Source organism: Lathyrus oleraceus, chromosome 1, assembly GCF_024323335.1.
Source record: "Lathyrus oleraceus cultivar Zhongwan6 chromosome 1, CAAS_Psat_ZW6_1.0, whole genome shotgun sequence".
In the NCBI taxonomy this organism is placed as follows: Eukaryota; Viridiplantae; Streptophyta; class Magnoliopsida; order Fabales; family Fabaceae; genus Lathyrus; species Lathyrus oleraceus.
The window spans coordinates 16,124,386-16,140,130 of NC_066579.1; positions in this window are offsets into that span (position 1 = coordinate 16,124,386).

Genomic DNA, 15,745 nt, shown 5'->3' on the forward strand with positions numbered 1-15,745 from the left:
CCCAACAAGAACGGTGTCCAAAAGAAATACCCCTGATTTTTAGATTGAACAACAATTACGAGGGGTAACAACACAAAATATGAGCCTGAACCCGTAGTATTCTTTTTTTTTTGTTTTGACTCACCACCTTACACCCTAGCCCCTCTACAACCCAAAAAGTCCTTAAATATTGTGTGTTGTGTGTTTCTTGTTATGAAGGTATCTGTATTTCAAACCTAAGAGTTGACTTTGCATACTCTGTTTTTATGGAGTGCAAACACTTTGATCCCGAGAGATTTGGTGAGAGTGCGAAAAGCTACAGGCCAAAAGATGCGTCAAGGTGAAAGTGTGGCTGAAGTCGGAAATCGGGAAAGAGAAAAATTGTGATTAAAAAGTAAATAGGAGATCGCGAAAGATCGCAGTAGCATTGTGGATACAAAATTTGGGGGTAACCGTCCTGATGTCTCGAGCAACACATAAGGACAAGCAATGAGATAACTTTGGGGTTGTGATCAGTCTCCAATTCTACTTGTTGTCTGACACTCATTCGGCACCTTTGTACGAAGTTGGTAACATATTAGTCCACTTATTTTATTGTTTGGTTTAGAAATTTAGATGTTTTGTATTATTGTTTCCAGTTGTTGATTACATGTTATAAGAATCATCATACTCCATTTTATGTCCCTTTGTGGTAGTTCTATTGGTGTCAGGTGAAAGCAAGTGTGCCAGAGGGATAGACAAGCAAATTGGACGTTCCAGGCCCGTCAGAAGAAGAAAATTAGACAGTATAGTAGTCCTGACACAGCCACCCGTGTTGCCCAACACGGACCGTGTCACGAGAAGACACTTGGAAGAGGAAAACATGGAGCTGACACGGGTGCCCGTGTCAGCTGACACGGCCCGTGTCAGCCTCCCTGAAGGGGCGTGTCAAGCATGTTTGCACCAGAAGCCCAACACGGCCTGTCGTGTTTCCTGACACGGCCATGATTGGCTTGGACACTTGATTTTCCAGTTTTATGCTATTTTTGGCACGACTTATCCCGGAGGGCATTTTGGACTTTTGCTAGATAAAAATTGTCATCAGGAACTATTTACAAGAGATTTGAATATGGAGAGAGGAACTTTTTACACAATCAACAATTAGAGACGATTAAGATTGAAGCAGTGGAAATCGAAGAAGAACGGAGATCCTTCAAGAGCGAACACGATTGAAGATCAATGGAATTCCAAACATTTTGTAATGTCTCAATTTTATCTTGTATCTTATTTGAGTAATATGAGAGGCTAAACCCCCCAATGTCAGGGGGGGTCCCTGAATTGATCATGTAATGACTTTGATGTTAGATTTTCCTTAATATATGTTATTTGTTATCAATTTCACTGTGTAATTTCTGTAATGCCTTCTTTATCCGAAAAATTAAGATTGATGTATCGTTAACGATTAGCAGGATTGCAATTGTTAAGGTTTTTATACAGTGAAACCATAGTAGATATGACCTAGGACTAGGGATACCCTATGGTTACCGGTTTATTCTTGTTAAATTAAAATGACTTGGTTTCATCATAATCACCTAAGGACTTAGAGGTTAGATTGAATACCAAAGGTTTCCCTCCGAGGTCTTAGGGGGAAACAATCTTAAGATTCGGTAATTGAAACAATTCTCATTATTAAGGAGATATACACTCAAGGGGCATTACACGAGATTTTCACACACCATCCTTGACATATCATTATAATCTGTGAAAATATTTATTTGTTTCATTTTTCCTTACAGTGAATTTTATAAAACCCAAACTATTACTTTTGTTCAATTGAGTGACTGTTTACTCATATATTACTGCACAATCCTCAAGATCGATCTTTGGGAAACATCCCTCTTATTACTACATCGGTAAAATAGTACACTTGTTGTTTTACCGATCAGTATCATATGTGTTAAGCAGGAAATATTTTCATATGTCAGAACTAATGGTTAGAGAAATAGATTTGATTGAGCAGTTCAAAGATCTTAGCTTGGTGTGTGTGATGACGCCATAGAGTGTGAAGTTGGGTATGCTTAAGCTGACTAGAAGTGTACTAGAATAAACCAAGGAAGGTCAGAAGTTGGATTTGGGATTGATTGATCGATTGGTATGGATTAATCAAGATAAAGAGGTGGAATTCAAGGTAGATGAGAATGGGATTATGAAATGTCGGGATAGAGTTTGTGTGTCAGATTTTTTAGAACTTAAGAAGAGAACTCTAGAAGAAGGTCATATAAGTAGTTTGAGTATTTATACTGGAGCCACGAAGATGTATCAAGATCCTAAGAAAATGTTGTGGTGGCCAGGTATGAAGAAGGATGTTTCCGAGTTTGTGTATTCTTGTTTAACTTGTCATAAGTAGAATATTGAGCATCATAAGCCATATGGATTGATGCAACATTTGAGTATTCCTGAGTTGAAATGGAATAATATCTCTATGGATTTTGTAGTGGGTTTGCCAAAGACTGCTAAAGGGAGTGATTCCATTTGGGTTATTATGGATAGACTGAGTAAGTTGGCTCATTTTGTTTAGATAAAGATTAATTACTCATTGCAGAAGCTAGCAGAGATCTATACCGGTGAGATCGTGAAGCTACATGGAAATCCTTTGAGCATTGTTTCAAATAGATATTTAAGGTTCACATTAAGGTTTTGGGAGAGCATACAAGCAGCCTTGGTAACCAAGTTAAGGTCGGGTTTTGTTTACCATCCGTAGAGGAACGGCCAGATAGAAAGGATTATCCAATCTTTGGAAGATTTATTGAGGACTTATGTTTTAGAGCAAGGAGGTAATTGGGACAATCATTTGCCACTGATCAAGTTTACTTATGACAATAGTTATTATTTAAGTATCAGAATAACCCATTTTGAAGCTTTGTATCAAAGAAGGCGTAGGACATCTTTGTGTTGGTATGAATCAAGGGAAAGTGTTGTGCTTGGACCAAAGATTGTTCAACAAACTACTGAGAAGATTAAAATGATTCAGGAAAAGATGAATCCATTACAGAGTAAACAGAAGAGTTATTATGATAAGTGAAGAAAAGCTCTTGAATTCCGAGAGGGAGATCATATGTTCTTGAGAGTCACTCTGGTGATTGGTGTTGGTCGTGCGTTGAAGTCTCAAAAGCTTACACCTTGTTTTATTAGTCCTTATTAGATCCTTCAGAGAGTTGGTGAAGTTTCCTATCGAGATGCCTTACCACCATCTCTTTTGAATATTTATAGTGTCTTTCATGTGTCTCAACTTTGGAAGTATGTTCCTGATTCGTCCCATGTGATTCAATTGGATGATGTACAAGTGAGAGATAACTTGATTGTGGAGGCATCACACCTGCAGATTAAGGATCGAGAAGAGAAACACGTGAGGGATAAAGAAATCCCTTTGGTTAGGATGGTGTGGGGAGAGACTGCTGGAGGAAGTGTGACATGGGTGCTAGAGAGTCAGATAAGACAGTCTTATCCAGAGTTGTTTCCTTTAGGTAATTTTTTAGGGCAAAAATTCTTTAAGTTGGGGAGAGTTGTAACACCCTGATTTTTATTATAATATTTTATTAGTATAATAATAATTTGGTCTAAATATACGAAACCACTTGCAATATTAGCGAGTTTTGGTTTACCCCCTATAAAAGATTTTTTTTATTCCCCCTTTATAATGTGAATATTCTCTCTCTATGGTCCATTTGTGCACTATTTGCTTACGTGACGTATATATGTGTCATTTAATTTATTTTTTTACTAGTTTTTTTAAATTCACATCAACAAATATTAAAAAATAATTTAAAAAACATTCCACGGGGCATTTTTTATAAAAAAAATTAATTTAATTTAATTTTTTAATTTTTTTTATTACGAGGGGGTAAAAATTATATTATATCCTTGTAATGTGAGTGACTTTTGATTTACCCCCTCGTAATAAATAAAATTAAAAAAACATATATATATATCTATATATATATATATATATATATATATATATATATATCTATATATATATATATATATATATATATATATATATATATATATATATATATATATATATATATATATATATATATATATATATATATATATATATATATATATATATATATATATATATATATATATATATATATATATATATATATATATATATATATATATATATATATATTTTAAATACCACATGAAATTTTTAAATTTTTTTTTTACTATTTGATGACGTTGATTTTTAAAAATAATAAAAAATTAAATTAAATGGCACATATACACCCCACATCAGCAAATAGTACACACATGGGCCAAAAATAGGGAACATTCACATTACAAGAGGGAATCAAAAAAATTTATTTTACAGGAGGGTAAACTGAAACTCGCTAATATAGCAGGGGGTGTTGTATATTTAACCTTAATAATTTTTATTTAATTTTTAGAGGGTCTTTGAGTTGAGTAGATATATTTATATGGGTTAATGAGTTGAAATAATTTATTTAATTAATGTCAATAATTTACTAAGTGAAAATTGTGGGATTTATGAGTTTTGGGAGATAAATAGGATGTAATTAAAAATAGGGATGCGAGTAGAATTATTTGTGAATGAAGGGGAATTAGTGAGAGTTAGTCAAATAAGATAAATTAGGTTTTTTGTTAAATAGAGGAGAAGGAGAGAAAAGTGCCGGTACATGGAAAATTTTAGAGAGATAAGGAGTTATAGATAAAAGAAAACCCTAAGAGAGCATTTGAAGGAGAAGAAACTTCATAACCAAAGCTTTAACATTTACATAAGGTGGGAGAGTATTTCATAAGGGTGTTAAGCCTAAGGGATAAAAGGGATGCACTTGCCCCTTTCCTTGTTTATATTGTGTTGATTGAATTGTATGAGGTTTGTGAAAAACCTCTACAATTAGGTTGATGATTGATTTTTGTCCATCTTAATGATACTGATTTTTAATACTGTTAATGAGAAATTCATGTGAATATATGCTATAAAAAATTGATTATTATTGTTCATATGATATGATATGCTCCGATGAAGAAGTCATGATTGATTGATGTGGAAAAATGTTGAATTGATGTTTTGATATACAATCTGTTGTTATATGTGTAAAATTGAGTTTTGGATGTTTTATTGGTATGAAATTGATTGATGAAATTTAGAATTGGAGTTGTTTGAATAGAGAAAATGCAGAAAATTGCATTCTGCAGCAGTGACGAGTGTCACCCTAGTGATGGTACGACAGTCACTATGTTGGGGACAAAGACGCCAGATCGTCAGCGATGACGGGCGTCAGCCACGTGACGCTCCGACCGTCAATGCATGTTGTAACATACCATTTTTCTATATTATTTATTTAATTGAAATTGTGTATATTTAATTATTTAAATTGATTTTTATGTGTGTTAGGTGGTTAGTAGTAGTATTTGATGTTTTGGGTTGGTGATGCATAGTTCTAACAATTTAGTTAAATAATAGAATTAATTATATGAGAATAATGAGAATTGTTATCAAAATAATTAGAACATATCCAATTTATTTGATTTGTTGTAATAATATAGAATGTTAGAAAATAGTGGAGAGAAAGAGGAGAATATTATTAGTATTATTATTAAAATATTATTAGAGTAAAGAGGGGCATTTCGGGGAATAGAGGAGTAAGTGATGGTAAGGTGGGAAGTAACTAATTAGTGAGATTAAGGTTCTAATAAGAAGAAGTTAGTAAGGTTTGAGATTTAGTACGTGAAAAACAGAATTGGGAGAAAGATGCAAGGTTAGAACTTGAAGGGGAGAGAAGAACTCGGAGCAAATTATGAATTTCTCAAGCAATCTAAGGTTGGGGGAATTACTCCTAATAAGGTGTATATTGCGTGATGGAGTAGAGGGAAATACTCAATCCCATTAGTTTTTCCTTACTTTTTCCCTTTTTTGTGAATGTTGGATCAATATGTTGAGTCTTGTAATTTTATGATATGGGTGATGTAACATGTGAAATTCATACATTGTTATACCATAAAAATTATGTGTTCTTTGTTGATGAAATTTCTAAGTGTTCACATGTTGTTGTGGAATTGATGAACAAACCATGCCAAATCCATGATTAAATGAGTGAAATTACATATTAATTGATTGGTAATTGATGTTTGGATGCTAAATGTTATTTCCTTTGATGCAGTTGTGCGATTTGGGATCAGGGGATGTGAAATCGGAGTTCTGATTTGAACTCTATTATAGAAAATGCGGTTTCTTCCTTCTGGTTCAGGGTGACGGGTGTCACCCTAATGACGTCTTGGTCGTCATCTCCTTAGAGACACTGACGAGCGTCAACTGCCTGATGGGTAGACCGTCATGGTCCCTAGGCAGACGCCTTGGTTGTCATCGCCTTAGAGACACGGATGGGCGTCACCTGCCTGATGGGTAGACTGTCATGGTCCCTAGGCAGAGTTGGTTGGGACGATCATCATGTAGACGACGAGCGAGATGACATGGATAGCGACGGGAGTCACCTTGGTGACGGGTAACACGCCACACTTCCAGAATGAGTGTTATTCGCTCATTGGCATGGAATTGACTTGTCAATCCAAGTTTTGATGTGTTGTTGTGTTTAGGCTACTGTTTGACCATTGTTTTGAAGTACATGATGTTGTTTATGATAAATTAATTCACTTCTGTTGTATGGCGAAGGTTGTGGTGCATATTGTAACACCCCGATTAAAATAAGAGAATTATTTAATTGAGTTAATATTATTTTATTAATTTAATTAAATAAAGTTGGATTATTGGAATATTTTATTATTATTATAAGATGTTATTTATTTTAATAATAATTAAATAAATAAATAAAGGGAATATGAAGAGTGGAAGGGTAAAAGTGGAAAGGGGATAAAAGAGTCCAAGTGAAACTTAGGTTGTTTTCACGTGTTGTGCTTCAGAGTCAGAGAAAAGGGAAAAAAGCTGCAGAGAAAGAGAAGGAAGAGGAAAAAGGCCAAAGATTGCTCGGAGCTTCCTTCAATCCAAAGAGGTAAGGGGTCTGAACCTTATTAAACAATGATATGCGAGCAATTGTATGACATCTGTTGAATCGTTGATGAATTTTGGGAATTTTAGGGAGATTGGGAAAGTTGGGATTTTGATGGAAAATCCCCCGATCTGTGAGTTTTGTTGTGTTATATGCACCGTAATCGAAATATGTTGTGTATATGTGTCTGTTAAATGTCGATTTTGGTCTGTTAGCTGTGGGGTACGGGTTATGGCGAGTCGAGAAGCAAAGCTGCGCTGAATTCTGCAGCAGAGGGTTCTGGTTGCGCGCGATTCGCGGCGCGAAGCCTAGTTCGCGGCGCGAACTGGGCAGGATTTAGAGGAGTTCTGTAATTCGTTGTTCGCGACGCGAACCCTGCTTCGCGGCGCGCGCTGAAGCGAAACAAGTTGTTCGCGACGCGATCCTTCGTTGGCGGCGCGAACTGTGTTGTATTGGGGAGTTCGCGGCGCGTCCCTATGTTGGCGGCGCGAACTGGAGAAATGCAGAAGCTACTGTTGGTGGGTTTGGAGTACGTTGAGTTGCGAGACTCTTAGTAAGTCGCTGTAGTTGTACTATAAACCATTAATAGTGATTATATGATTTGTATGAGGTGTTATGATGATGATATGTTGAATTTATGTGTTTAATTATGAATGTGTTATGTGACGATGTGATATCGTTATGATGTTGTTGTTGTTTTGTTGAGTTGTATGTCATGATATTAATGATGATGATAACATGACTATATGATGTTGTTGTTGCTATGATGATTATGATGCATGTTTGATGTGCATGCATTCATGAAAGGCCGATGCCTAGTGATGAACGGACATGAGTTCCAATGATGTTGTTGACTCCGGGCTTGTTGAGAGGCTTGGTTCCTTGCGGGGAACTCGGATTCTATGGTGGTGAATCTGGGAGTGGTGATCCTGTAGTGGTCACAAAATGGGTATACCGAGTCGTGTTGAGTCATGCATGGGTATGTGCATTGCATTTGATATGTTGTTTTGCTGATGTTCATGAGTATGTTGATTATGATGATTATGATGAGCTGTGTTGGCATAGGGGAAATATATTATGTTTATATTTCTGTCGTTATATTATTATTTAATAATGTAATTCTCACCCCTTCTGCATGTGTTTATGTTCATCTATGATGAGCAATGTGCAGATAAAGCGGAGTAGCTATTGTTGAGGTTCGAAGAATAAGTGTAGAGTTATTCTACAGAGTCGAGTCAAATGCTCTGGTCATGTGACACCGGGGTTATGGGATTCGATAGAGAATTGATTATTATTACGTTGTTTATGATGACTATTATGTTGAGATGTTTGTTGAGACGATAATGAAACATTATTATGAATTGTTATATGTTGAAAGATTAAAATTGTGTTGTTGTCCGCTGCGAAGTTTTTATTTTAATAAATAATATGTTTTATGTTGTGATATGATAAAAGTGGTAGGTTGTAAGAAATGTAAACTCTTCTACATGTTGTACTCTGATAATCTATTTAATTATGTCGTTTGGGGTAGAAGGGTGTTACATTAGTGGTATCAGAGCATGGTCAGTCCAGTCGAGTCATAATGTGATGTTTTCCCTGTTGGTCGATTAGTGTAAATAACACTGTCGATATTTAACGGTTGTGGTTGTGTTGTGTAGAGTATGGCTGGAGAAAATGACTGTGCGATTGCTGAGGCTTTGGCTGCTATAGCGCAGGCTATGCAGGCGCAGCAGAATCCGCCGGTCGACGAGTTTAAGAATTTGGGAAGGTTTCTGAAGAATAACCCTCCTACATTCAAAGGGCGCTATGATCCAGATGGTGCTCAGATTTGGCTGAGGGAAATTGAGAAGATCTTCTGGGTGATGACGTGTACTGAAGCACAGAAAGTGCAGTTTGGTGCGCATATGTTATCTGAAGAGGCTGAAAACTGGTGGGATAACACTCGCCAGAGAATTTCAGTACCAGGTGCTGAAATGACTTGGGAAAGGTTCAAGACGGCCTTTCTGGAGAAATATTTTCCTGCTGATGTGCGATGTAAGAAGGAGATGGAATTTCTAGAACTGAAACAGGGTAACATGTCTGTTGCTGATTACGCTTCGAAGTTTGAGGAGCTGGTGCAGTATTGTCCTCATTATAATGATGCTGGTGCTGAGGGATCCAAGTGTGTCAAGTTTGAGAACGGGTTGCGTCCCGAGATCAAACAAGGCATTGGTTACCAGGAGATTCGTAGGTTTCCTACACTGGTTAATAAGTGCAGGATATTTGATGAAGATAGCAAGGCTAGGACTGCTCATTACAAGAGTCTTAGTGAGAAGAAGAATAAGGATCGTGGTAGTCCTTATGCATCTCCGAATGGTAAAGGTAAGCAGAAAGTGGTAGATGAGAAGAAGCCAAGTGGGGGAGGATCTTCCATAGCTGGTAAATGTTTCAAGTGTGGCGAGCCAGGCCACCGTGCTGATAGCTGTACCAAGAGAGTGCTGAGATGTTTCCGATGCGGTCAGGCTGGTCATAGAGTTACTGAATGTAAGGATGCTGGTCCGACATGTTTTAATTGTGGCGAGAAAGGCCATATCAGTTCGCAGTGCTCGAAACCGAAGAAGGCGGCCACTGCAGCTCATACTACTGGTAGGGTGTTTGCTCTGAGTGGGACTGAAGCTCCTAAAGAAGATAATCTGATTAAAGGTACTTGCTTGATTAATAATGTTGAATTGCTTGCTATTGTTGACACTGGTGCTACTCATTCGTTCATTTCGTATGAGTGTGCGACCAGGATTGGTGTGATTATGTCGTCCCTAGGCGGAAGTATGGTGATAGATACTCCTGCTAATGGTTCTGTGAAGACTTCTGTTGTCTGTCGAGGTTGTCATTTGACGATCTTTGAGAGGGAGTTCGTGGTTGATTTGGTGTGCTTACCCTTGCACCAAATTGATATTATTCTGGGAATGAATTGGCTAGAATTCTATGGCGTGTCTATCAACTGCTATAGAAAGACGGTGCGGTTTTCTGAAGTTGGTGAGAATGATGAGGCAAGATTTCTATCTGCTAGGCAGGTGGGGGAATTTGTGAAAGATGAAGCCCAGATATTCGCTTTATTTGCGTCTCTGCAAGCGGATAAGAAAGTGGTGAGTGTAGATTTGCCTGTTGTCTGTGAATTTCAGGATGTGTTTCCGGAGGATGTAAGTGAATTACCTCCAGAACGTGAAGTCGAATTTGCCATTGACTTAGTACCAGGTACGAGTCCAGTGTCGATGTCTCCTTATAGAATGTCGGCAACTAAATTAGTTGAATTGAAGAAGCAACTTGAAGAATTGCTTGAGAAGAAGTTTGTGCGTCCAAGTGTTTCTCCTTGGGGTGCACCAGTATTGTTAGTGAAGAAGAGAGAAGGTACGATGAGGTTGTGTGTCGATTATCGGCAGTTGAATAAGGTGACTATCAAGAATCGGTATCCGTTGCCGAGGATTGATGATTTGATGGATCAGTTGGTTGGAGCTCATGTTTTCAGTAAGATTGATTTGCGGTCGGGTTATCATCAGATCCGAGTGAAGTCAGATGATATTGCGAAGACTGCTTTCCGTACGAGGTATGGTCATTATGAATACACTGTGATGCCGTTCGGTGTGTCTAATGCTCCAGGTGTGTTTATGGAATATATGAATCGTATATTTCATCCGTACCTTGATAATTTTGTTGTGGTGTTCATAGATGATATATTGATATATTCTAAGACGGAAGAAGAGCATGCAGGACATCTGAGAATTGTTTTGCAGGTGTTAAGAGAAAAGAAATTATACGCAAAGTTATCTAAATGTGAGTTCTGGTTGAAGGAAGTGAGTTTCCTTGGCCATGTGATTTCGAGTGGTGGGATTTCTGTTGATCCTGCTAAAGTTGTTGCTGTATTACAGTGGGAGACTCCAAAGTCTGCTACTGAGATACGCAGTTTTCTGGGGTTAGCTGGTTATTATCGCAGATTTATTGAGGGCTTCTCTAAGTTGTCATTGCCGTTGACGCAGTTGACTAAGAAGGGTCAAGTGTATGTGTGGGATGCAGCTTGTGAAGCGAGTTTTGTTGAGTTGAAGAGGCGGTTGACCAGTGCTCCAGTGTTGATATTGCCTAATCCTGGTGAGTCCTTCGTTGTTTATTGTGATGCTTCTTTGATGGGTCTTGGTGGTGTTTTGATGCAGAATGGTAAAGTTGTAGCTTATGCTTCTAGACAGTTGAAAGTTCATGAGAGGAATTATCCTACGCATGATCTAGAACTTGCAGCTGTTGTATTTGTGTTGAAAATGTGGAGGCATTATCTGTATGGTTCCAGATTCGAAGTGTTCAGTGATCACAAGAGTCTGAAGTATCTGTTTGATCAGAAAGAGTTAAATATGAGGCAGAGAAGGTGGTTAGAATTACTGAAGGATTTCGACTTTGAATTGAGTTATCATCCCGGTAAGGCTAATGTAGTTGCAGATGCACTGAGTAGAAAGTCTCTACATATGTCTATGATGATGGTTCGGGAGCTTGAGTTAATTGAACAGTTCCGTGATATGAGTTTGGGTTGTGAAGTTTCCGCTGATAGCGTAAAGTTGGGTATGCTGAAGTTGACTAGTGGAATTCTGGAAGATATTCGGAATGGTCAGCAAGTTGATGTCGCTCTAGTTGATCATATTACTATGGTTAACCAGGGTAACGGTGGTAATTTTGAGATCGATGAGAATGGCATCCTGCGATTTAAAGGTAGAGTTTGTGTTCCTGAGGTGTCGGAATTGAAAAAGAGTATTCTTGAAGAGGGCCATAGGAGTGGATTGAGTATCCATCCAAGTGCAACTAAAATGTATCAAGATTTGAAGAAATTGTTTTGGTGGGCTGGTATGAAAAGGGATGTTGCTAAGTTTGTGTATGCCTGTTTGACTTGTCAGAAGTCAAAGATTGAACATCAGAAACCGACAGGTATGATGCAACCTTTGAAGATTCCTGAATGGAAGTGGGATAGCATTTCCATGGATTTTGTGACGGGACTGCCGAGGACGGTGAAAGGTAATGATTCTATTTGGGTGATTGTGGATCGATTGACTAAGTCGGCGCATTTCTTGCCGATGAAGATTAATCACTCTTTAGAGAAGTTGGCAGAGTTGTATATCGAGGAGATAGTGAGGCTGCATGGTATTCCATCCAGTATTGTGTCTGATAGAGATCCCAGATTTACTTCTAGATTTTGGGAAAGTTTGTAGAAAGCGTTGGGGACTAAGTTGAGGTTGAGTTCAGCTTATCATCCTCAGACTGACGGTCAGACTGAAAGAACTATCCAATCCTTGGAGGATTTGTTGAGAGCTTGTGTGTTGGAGCAGAGTGGTTCTTGGGATAGTTATTTGCCGTTGGTGGAGTTTACTTATAATAATAGTTTTCATGCTAGTATCGGTATGGCTCCATATGAAGCATTGTATGGTAGGAGGTGTAGAACTCCATTGTGTTGGTATGAGTCAGGTGAGAGTGTTGTACTCGGACCTGAGATTGTGCAGCAGACGACTGAAAGGGTTAAGATGATTCAGGAGAAGATGAAGATTTCTCAGAGTCGTCAGAAGAGTTATCATGATAAGAGGAGAAAGGCACTTGAGTTCCAAGAGGGAGATCATGTGTTCTTGAGAGTTACTCCGACGACAGGTGTGGGTAGAGCTTTAAAGTCTAGAAAGCTTACTCCGAGGTTCGTGGGTCCGTATCAGATTTTGAAGAGGGTTGGGGAAGTGGCGTATCGGATAGCTTTACCGCCGTCGCTTTCTAATCTGCATGATGTGTTTCATGTATCTCAGTTGAGAAAATATATTGCGGATCCTTCGCATGTTGTTCAGTTGGATGATATCCAGGTGAGAGATAATTTGACCGTTGAGGTGTTGCCAATTCGGATAGATGACCGAGAAGAGAAGACCCTGAGAGGTAAGAAGATTGCGCTAGTGAAAGTTGTTTGGGAAGGTCCAGCTGGTGAGAGCTTGACTTGGGAGCGTGAAGATCAGATGAAGGAGTCGTATCCGGCTCTATTTGCTTGAGGTATGTTTTCGAAGACGAAAACTCTTTTAGTGGGGGAGAGTTGTAACACCCCGATTAAAATAAGAGAATTATTTAATTGAGTTAATATTATTTTATTAATTTAATTAAATAAAGTTGGATTATTGGAATATTTTATTATTATTATAAGATGTTATTTATTTTAATAATAATTAAATAAATAAATAAAGGGAATATGAAGAGTGGAAGGGTAAAAGTGGAAAGGGGATAAAAGAGTCCAAGTGAAACTTAGGTTGTTTTCACGTGTTGTGCTTCAGAGTCAGAGAAAAGGGAAAAAAGCTGCAGAGAAAGAGAAGGAAGAGGAAAAAGGCCAAAGATTGCTCGGAGCTTCCTTCAATCCAAAGAGGTAAGGGGTCTGAACCTTATTAAACAATGATATGCGAGCAATTGTATGACATCTGTTGAATCGTTGATGAATTTTGGGAATTTTAGGGAGATTGGGAAAGTTGGGATTTTGATGGAAAATCCCCCGATCTGTGAGTTTTGTTGTGTTATATGCACCGTAATCGAAATATGTTGTGTATATGTGTCTGTTAAATGTCGATTTTGGTCTGTTAGCTGTGGGGTACGGGTTATGGCGAGTCGAGAAGCAAAGCTGCGCTGAATTCTGCAGCAGAGGGTTCTGGTTGCGCGCGATTCGCGGCGCGAAGCCTAGTTCGCGGCGCGAACTGGGCAGGATTTAGAGGAGTTCTGTAATTCGTTGTTCGCGACGCGAACCCTGCTTCGCGGCGCGCGCTGAAGCGAAACAAGTTGTTCGCGACGCGATCCTTCGTTGGCGGCGCGAACTGTGTTGTATTGGGGAGTTCGCGGCGCGTCCCTATGTTGGCGGCGCGAACTGGAGAAATGCAGAAGCTACTGTTGGTGGGTTTGGAGTACGTTGAGTTGCGAGACTCTTAGTAAGTCGCTGTAGTTGTACTATAAACCATTAATAGTGATTATATGATTTGTATGAGGTGTTATGATGATGATATGTTGAATTTATGTGTTTAATTATGAATGTGTTATGTGACGATGTGATATCGTTATGATGTTGTTGTTGTTTTGTTGAGTTGTATGTCATGATATTAATGATGATGATAACATGACTATATGATGTTGTTGTTGCTATGATGATTATGATGCATGTTTGATGTGCATGCATTCATGAAAGGCCGATGCCTAGTGATGAACGGACATGAGTTCCAATGATGTTGTTGACTCCGGGCTTGTTGAGAGGCTTGGTTCCTTGCGGGGAACTCGGATTCTATGGTGGTGAATCTGGGAGTGGTGATCCTGTAGTGGTCACAAAATGGGTATACCGAGTCGTGTTGAGTCATGCATGGGTATGTGCATTGCATTTGATATGTTGTTTTGCTGATGTTCATGAGTATGTTGATTATGATGATTATGATGAGCTGTGTTGGCATAGGGGAAATATATTATGTTTATATTTCTGTCGTTATATTATTATTTAATAATGTAATTCTCACCCCTTCTGCATGTGTTTATGTTCATCTATGATGAGCAATGTGCAGATAAAGCGGAGTAGCTATTGTTGAGGTTCGAAGAATAAGTGTAGAGTTATTCTACAGAGTCGAGTCAAATGCTCTGGTCATGTGACACCGGGGTTATGGGATTCGATAGAGAATTGATTATTATTACGTTGTTTATGATGACTATTATGTTGAGATGTTTGTTGAGACGATAATGAAACATTATTATGAATTGTTATATGTTGAAAGATTAAAATTGTGTTGTTGTCCGCTGCGAAGTTTTTATTTTAATAAATAATATGTTTTATGTTGTGATATGATAAAAGTGGTAGGTTGTAAGAAATGTAAACTCTTCTACATGTTGTACTCTGATAATCTATTTAATTATGTCGTTTGGGGTAGAAGGGTGTTACACATATTAGTGATAATTATATGGTGAACATTATTGGTTATTATGCATGTTATGGTGAGTCATGCATCATGATGTACGTGCTTCGGTCTAATTTTAGTATGCTCTGATCCAATTGTATGGATTCAGGAGCGAGTATATAATCCTAATGAGGAATTAGTGAAGTATTACCTATGTTGATGGTAACGAATTTGGTGTGCTCTAGTCCAATGGTGTGGATTCAAGAGAGATTAGTTGGCTCCATATAGGAACCAGTGAAGCGTTACTTATGGTGATAGTAATGATTTGGTGTGGTCTGGTCCTATGATGGGGATTTGGGAGCGAGATGGACTTGTGTTATCCATAATGGTACCGCATGCATTGTCAAGTCATGGTTTTGAGAACATTCCATCCATTGTTGCATTTGTAATTGTTAATTATGTTGGTGTTGGTGATCGAGAATACTCAAATTGTTGCTATGAATGAATTGTGATTGAATAATTGTTGATGCTTGTTTAGGTTACCCTTGCATATTGTTGCACCATTATATATTATGAGCGTATTCTCACCCCTTTGTTGTTTGTGTGGTTCTGTACTCCTTCTTGGGGTACATACAAGCAGGTAAATGAGTCGCTGCTTAGAGGTTGACAGATGATGTAAAGGTTGTTCTTCTTTTTCCTGTTTTATGCGATTATTTAGATTTTGTTGCTCTGATATGTAGCACTAGGAGGGTGAACGATTATTTCACTAGTTGATATTAGTTGCGAGGTTATTGATGTTGAAGGAATTTAGCCATGACCTTGTTTTATGTTATGAGATTTATTTGGTAGTTAAGTTGT